This window comes from Lissotriton helveticus, chromosome 4_1, assembly GCF_964261635.1.
Source record: "Lissotriton helveticus chromosome 4_1, aLisHel1.1, whole genome shotgun sequence".
In the NCBI taxonomy this organism is placed as follows: Eukaryota; Metazoa; Chordata; class Amphibia; order Caudata; family Salamandridae; genus Lissotriton; species Lissotriton helveticus.
Window position 1 is genome coordinate 970,770,898 of NC_136063.1, and position 7,500 is coordinate 970,778,397.

Below are 7,500 nucleotides of genomic sequence, written 5' to 3' on the forward strand. Positions count from 1 at the left end.
GGGGCTTCCATCTCCAGGCCAACGGCAGGTCAAAGTGCCCAGGACGGGCTCCACGGGTCCCTGGCAGTCCTCTCCCCGGGCGTCCGGGGCTCCCTTCCCCAGGCCAACGGCATGTCAAAGTGCCCAGGATGGGCTCCACGGGCCCAGGGCGTCCGGGGCTCCCTTCCCCAGGCCAACGGCATGCCAGAGTGCCCAGGACGGGCTCCACGAGTCCCGGGCGTCCGGGGCTCCCTTCCCCGGGACACCGGCTTGTCAGAGTGCCCATGACGGGCTCCACGGGTCCCGGGTATCTGGGGCTCCCTTCCCCGGTCCGACGGCTTGTCAGAGTGCCCAGGACGGGCTCCACGGTTCCCGGGCGTCCGGGGTTCCCTTCCCCGGGTCAGCGGCATGTCAGAGTGCCCAGGACGAGTTCCACGGGTCCCGGGCAGTCCTCCCCCGGGCGTCCGGGGCTCCCTTCCCCGGGCCGTCGGCAGGTCAGAGTGCCCAGGACGGGCTCCATGGGTCCCGGGCAGTCCTCCCCCCGGGCGTCCGGGGCTCCCTTCCCCGGGCCGACGGCAGGTCAGAGTGCCCAGGACGGGCTCCACGGGTCCCGGGCAGTCCTCCCCCCGGGGGTCCGGCGCTCCCTTCTCCAGGCCGATGGCAGGTCAGAGTGACCAGGACGGGCTCCACGGGTCCCGGGCAGTCCTCTCCCGGGCGTACGTGGTTGTCCGACAGATTCGGGCAGATGTGCTTTTACGAACCGGATCGGAATCGGCCCAAATAATAATAATAATAATAATCCACATTTGTGAGGCGCACAATCACCCGTAAGGGTCTCTAGGCGCTAGGGGCCGTCGGGAAGATTAAGCAAGCTATTGCCCAGAGTCACATGGTGCTGGGCTAATCTGCGGCCGGTGCCGGGGATCGAACCCTGATCTCTGGGATGCTCGAGGGTTACTACGCGCTCTACAAAAACCTTAAATAAAAAAAATCTCCAGATTCCGGAGTCAGCCGCCCTAGCCGCGGCGCCAGCTATTTCCCAGAGTCACCTGGTGCTGGGCTAATCTGCCGCCGGTGCCGGGGATCGAACCGTGATCTCCAGATTCCGGAGTCAGCCTCCCTAGCCGCGGCGCCAGCTATTTCCCTGAGTCACGTGGTGCTGGGCTAATCTGCGGCCGGTGCCGGGGATCGAACCCTGATCTCTGGGATGCTCGAGGGTTACTACGCGCTCTACAAAAACCTTAAATAAAAAATCTCCAGATTCCGGAGTCAGCCGCCCTAGCCGCGGCGCCAGCTATTTCCCAGAGTCACCTGGTGCTGGGCTAATCTGCCGCCGGTGCCGGGGATCGAACCGTGATCCCCAGATGGGGATATCCCAAAAATCTGGCATGGATATGGCCCGCCAGGACAGGTTTGGGCACCCCTGATATAGAGGCAGTCAACGCGAAATCTGCTGGGTTCGATTCCGATCCGTGTCAGAAGGTCCGTAGGAATCTGTCGGGCTTGGGAGTCCGTACAACAGGGGTGCCCAAACCTGTCCTGGCGGGCCGTATCCATGCCAGATTTTTGGGATATCCCCATCTGGTGATCACGGTTCGATCCCCGGCGCCGGCGGCAGATCAGAGTGCCCAGGACGGGGTCCATGTGACCCGGGCAGTCCTATCCCCTGGGTGTACGTGGTTGTCCGACATGTCGGTCGGATGTGCTTTTACGTACCGGATCGGAATCGGCCCCCATAAAATCGTACGTAAAGTATATAGCAAATCAACCTGAAATCTGCTGGGTCAGAAAGGGCTCGATTCCGATCCGTGTCGGAAGGTTAGGAGTCCGTACGAATTTGTCGGGACGGCATGGCAGAGTGCCCGGGATGGGCTCCATGGCTCTTGGGCAGTCGTCCCCCGGGCGTCCGGGGCTCCATCCAGGCCGACGGCATGGCAGAGTGCCTGGGACGGGCTCCATGCGTCCCGGGCCTTCGTCCCCCGGGCGTCCGGGGCTCCATCCAGGCTGACAGCATGGCAGAGTGCCCGGGTCGGGCTCCATGGTTTTCAGGGTGGTCCTCCCCTGGGTGTCGGGGCGCTCCAGGCCGAAGGCATGGAAAAGTGCCCAGGACGGGCTCCATGCGTCCCGGGCATTCGTCCCCCGGGCGTCCGGGGCTCCATCCAGGCTGACGGTATGGCAGAGTGCCCGGGTCGGGCTCCATGGCTTTCACGGTGGTCCTCCCCTGGGTGTCTGGGGGCTCCAGGCCGAAGGCATGGAAAAGTGCCCAGGACGGGCTCCATGCGTCCCGGGCACGGGCACGGGGACGGGGACAGGGTCGGGAGAGTCCAGGCGGCTTCACTTCCGTGTCCAGCCATCTGATCGCCCAGATTCCCTCGGCCATCTGGTCGCCCGGACCCCCCCCGGGCATCTGGTCGCCCGCAACGCTTTCCTATGGGGCGACCAGATGGCCGAACTTCCCTGGAAGTCCCGATGAGGTGCCATTCGCTGCCCGGATCCCAGCGAGGGCTCCAGGAGGTCGGGTACATTCGCGCCTTGGGTCCCCTCTGTCACCTCGCGTGCACAGATTACAAGAAAAGGGGGTAATTTTCCTCCGGATTACTAGGGAGAAGGGTACGCCCGGACACCCCTCCGAGGCTGGTGGTTCTCTGCCATGGGGACCAGATGGGCTATGCCTGGGCAACACCTCCCTAGGCCACCCGGAGCTTCCTTCCTCCAGGCCAACTGCATGTCAAATTGCCCAGGACGGGCTCCATGGCTCCTGGGTAGTCGTCCCAAAAATCTGGCATGGATATGGCCCGCCAGGACAGGTTTGGGCACCCCTGATATAGAGGCAGTCAACGCGAAATCTGCTGGGTTCGATTCCGATCCGTGTCAGAAGGTCCGTAGGAATCTGTCGGGCTTGGGAGTCCGTACAACAGGGGTGCCCAAACCTGTCCTGGCGGGCCGTATCCATGCCAGATTTTTGGGATATCCCCATCTGGTGATCACGGTTCGATCCCCGGCGCCGGCGGCAGATCAGAGTGCCCAGGACGGGGTCCATGTGACCCGGGCAGTCCTATCCCCTGGGTGTACGTGGTTGTCCGACATGTCGGTCGGATGTGCTTTTACGTACCGGATCGGAATCGGCCCCCATAAAATCGTACGTAAAGTATATAGCAAATCAACCTGAAATCTGCTGGGTCAGAAAGGGCTCGATTCCGATCCGTGTCGGAAGGTTAGGAGTCCGTACGAATTTGTCGGGACGGCATGGCAGAGTGCCCGGGATGGGCTCCATGGCTCTTGGGCAGTCGTCCCCCGGGCGTCCGGGGCTCCATCCAGGCCGACGGCATGGCAGAGTGCCTGGGACGGGCTCCATGCGTCCCGGGCCTTCGTCCCCCGGGCGTCCGGGGCTCCATCCAGGCTGACAGCATGGCAGAGTGCCCGGGTCGGGCTCCATGGTTTTCAGGGTGGTCCTCCCCTGGGTGTCGGGGCGCTCCAGGCCGAAGGCATGGAAAAGTGCCCAGGACGGGCTCCATGCGTCCCGGGCATTCGTCCCCCGGGCGTCCGGGGCTCCATCCAGGCTGACGGTATGGCAAGTGCCCGGGTCGGGCTCCATGGTTTTCACGGTGGTCCTCCCCTGGGTGTCTGGGGGCTCCAGGCCGAAGGCACGGAAAAGTGCCCAGGACGGGCTCCATGCGTCCCGGGCATTCGTCCCCCGGAAGCTCCATCCAGGCTGACGGCATGACAGAGTGCCCGGGTCGGGCTCCATGGGTCCCGTGCAGCCCTCCCCCGGGCGTCCGGGGCTCCCACCGCCAGGCCGACGGCATGTCAAAGTGCCCAGGACGGGCTCCATGAGTCCGGGACAGTCCTCCCCCGGGCGTCCGGGACACCCATCTCCAGGAGGCCAACGGCATTGGCAAAGTACCCAGGACGGGCTCCATGGGTCCCGGGCAGACCTCCCTTGGGCGTCCGGGGCACCCATATCCATGAGGCCAACGGCATTGGCAAAGTACCCAGGACGGGCTCCATGGGTCCCGGGTAGACCTCCCCCGGGCGTCCGGGGCACCCATCTCCACGAGGCCAACGGCATTGGCAAAGTACCCGGGAAGGGCTCCATGGGTCCCGGGTAGACCTCCCCCGGGCGTCTGGGGCACCCATCTCCACGAGGCCAACGGCATTGGCAAAGTACCCAGGACGGGCTCCATGGGTCCCGGGCAGACCTCCCCCTGGGCGTCCGGGGCTCCCACCTCCAGGCCGACGGAATGTCAAAGTACCCAGGACGGGCTCCATGGGTCCCGGGCAGCTTCCCCCGGGCGTCCGGGGCACCCACCTCCAGGCCGACGGCATGTCAAAGTACCCAGGACGGGCTCCACGGCTCCCGGGCATTCCTCCCCCAGGTCGTCCGGGCCCTAGAGCTCCGGTGGTCCAACCTGCGCCTGAGGCCCAGCCGGGGTCCAAGAGCCCTGCCTTGCGTGGGCAGGCAGTCAGGAACCCTACCGCGAAGGCTTGGGATGGATGGGGAGCTGGGAGTCCTTTCGATCCCGGCCCTCTGGCCGCCCGCGATGCTTTCCAATGGGGCGACCAGATGGCCGGGCTTCCCTGGAAGTCCCGATGAGGTGCCATTCGGCTCCTGGATCCCAGCTAGGGCTCCATGAGGTCGGGTTCTTTTACGCCTTGGGTCCCCTCTGTCACCTCGCGTGCACGGATTGCAAGAAAGGGGGGTAATTTCCCTCCGGATTACTAGGGGCAGGGTACACCCGGACACCTCTCCAGGGCTGGTGGTTCTCTGCCCGGGGGACCAGATGAGATATGCCTGGGCAACACCTCCCCCGGGCGTCTGGGGGCTCCATTCTCCGGGCCAACGGCATGGCAGAGTGCCCGGGACGGGCTCCACGGGCCCCGGGCGTCCGGGGCTCCCTTCCCCGGGCCAGCGGCATGTCAGAGTGCCCAGGACGGGCTCCACGGGCCCCGGTCATCCGGGGCACCCTTCCCCGGGCCAGCGGCATGTCAGAGTGCCCAGGACCAAGTCCACGGGTCCCGGGCAGTCCTCCCCGGGCGTCCGGGGCTCCCTTCCCCGGGCCAAAGCATTTCAGAGTGCCCAGGACGGGCTCCACGGGTTCCGGGCGTCCAGGTCTCCCTTCCCCGGGCCAACGGCTTGTCAGAGTGCCCAGGACGGGCTCCACGGGCCCCGGGCGTCCGGGGCACCCTTCCCCGGGCCAGCGGCATGTCAGAGTGCCCAGGACGAGTTCCACGGGTCCCGGGCAGTCCTCCCCCCGGGTGTCCGGGGCTCCCTTCCCCGGGCCAAAGCATTTCAGAGTGCCCAGGACGGGCTCCACGGGTCCCGGACGTCCGGGGCTCCCTTCCCCGGGCCAACGGCATACAGGAGTGCCCAGGACGGGCTCCACGGGTCCCGGACGTCCGGGGCTCCCTTCCCCGGGCCAACGGCATACAGGAGTGCCCAGGACGGGCTCCACAGGTCCCGGTCGTCTGGGGCTCCCTTCCCCGGGCCAACGGCTTGTCAGAGTGCCAAGGATGGGCTCCACGGGTCCCGGTCGTCTGGGGTCCCTCCCCGGGGCCAACAGCAGGTCAGAGTGCCCAGGACGGGCTCCACGGGTCCCGGGCAGCCCGCCCCCTGGGCGTTCGGGGCACCCATCTCCAGGAGGCCAACGGCGTTGCAAAGTACCCGGGAAGGGCTCCACGGGTACCGGGCAGTCCTCCCCCCGGGCGTCCGGGGCTCCCTTCTCCAGGCCAACGGCATGGTTCAATGCCCAGGACGGGCTCCATGTGTCCCGGACAGACCTCCCCCGGGCGTCCGGGGCACCCATCTCCAGGCCAACGGCATGGCTCAATGCCCAGGACGGGCTCCATGGGTCCGGGGAGGCGTCCCATGCGCCTCCGGGCTTGGGAGCCCCGGCTGGGTCCAGGGGCCCGGGCGGGCCCCGGGTCGGGTGCTCCGGCCCTGGTCCCTGTCTCCCAGCCTACCGCACTGCCAAGGGCCTAGGAATGGGTTCCGTTGTTCCTGGGGAGCCTCCATTTGCTTGGCTGGGTTCAGGAGCAGTGGCTAGGGCCCCTGAGGGCCCGGGGAGGGCGGCCTCCCCATCCCGGGCTCTGTCCTTGGTCCTGCTGCGTGGCAGGGTGCCCGGGACGGGGTCCGGAGGGACCGGGGAGGCGTCCCATGCACCTCCGGGCTTGGGAGCCCCGGCTGGGTCCAGGGGCCCGGGCGGGCCCCGGGTCGGGTGCTCCGGCCCTGGTCCCTGTCTCCCAGCCTACCGCACTGCCAAGGGCCTAGGAATGGGTTCCGTTGTTCCCGGGGAGCCTCCCCTTGCTTGGCTGGGTTCAGGAGCAGTGGCTAGGGCCCCTGAGGGCCCGGGGAGGGCGGCCTCCCCACCCCGGGCTCTGTCCTTGGTCCTGCTGCGTGGCAGGGTGCCCGGGACAGGGTCCGGAGGGACCGGGGAGGCGTCCCATGCACCTCCGGGCTTGGGAGCCCCAGGCTGGGTCCAGGGGCCCGGGCGGGCCCCGGGTCGGGTGCTCCGGCCCTGGGCCCTGTCTCCCAGCCTGCCTTACTGCCAAGGGCCCGGGAAGGGGTTCCGATGTGCCCGGGGAGCCTCCCCTTGCTTGGCTGGGTTCAGGAGCAGTGGCTAGGGCCCCTGAGGGCCCGGGGAGGGCGGCCTCCCCACCCCGGGCTCTGTCCTTGGTCCTGCTGCGTGGCAGGGTGCCCGGGACGGGGTCCGGAGGGACCGGGGAGGCGTCCCATGCACCTCCGGGCTTGGGAGCCCCGACTGCGTCCAGGGGCCCGGCCGGGCCCCGGGTCGGGTGCTCCGGCCCTGGGCCCTGTCTCTCAGCCTGCCGCACTGCCAAGGGCCCGGGAAGGGGTTCCGATGTGCCCGGGGAGCCTCCCCTTGCTTGTCTGTGTTCAGGAGCTCCATCCGGGGCCCCTGAGGGCCCCGGGGAGGGTGGCCTCCCCACCCCGGGCTCCGTCCTGGGTCCTGCCGCGGGGCAGGGTGCCCGGGACGGGGTCCGGCGGGCCCGGGGAGGCTTCCCCTGTGCCTCCGGGCCTGGGAGCCCCGGCTGGGTCCAGGGGCCCGGTCGGGGCCCCGGGTCGGGCGCTCCGGCCCTGGGCCCGGTCCCCCGGGCTGCCGCTCCACCCAGGGCCCAGGACAGGGGTCCGTCGGTACCTTGCAGGCCTCCCCTGCTTGTCAAGGTGTAAGCGGGCCCCGGGTCGGAGGGCCCGCCGGCCCCTGGCAGCCTCCATGGCTGTGGCCCGGCTGGGGCCCCGGGCCTCCGGCCCGGCATGCCCCGGGCGCCCGCTCCCTCCTTCGTGGGGGCACGGGGCGACCGGATGGCGTCCCTTTCGTGCCCGGCCATCTGGTCGCCCGGATCCCCTCGGCCATCTGGTCGCCCGTATCCCCTCGGCCATCTGGTCGCCCCTATCCCCTCGGCCATCTGGTCTCCCGGATCGCCTCGGCCATCTGGTCGCCCGCAATGCTTTCCAATGGGGGCGACCAGATGGCCGAACTTCCCTGGAAGTCCCGATGAGGTGCC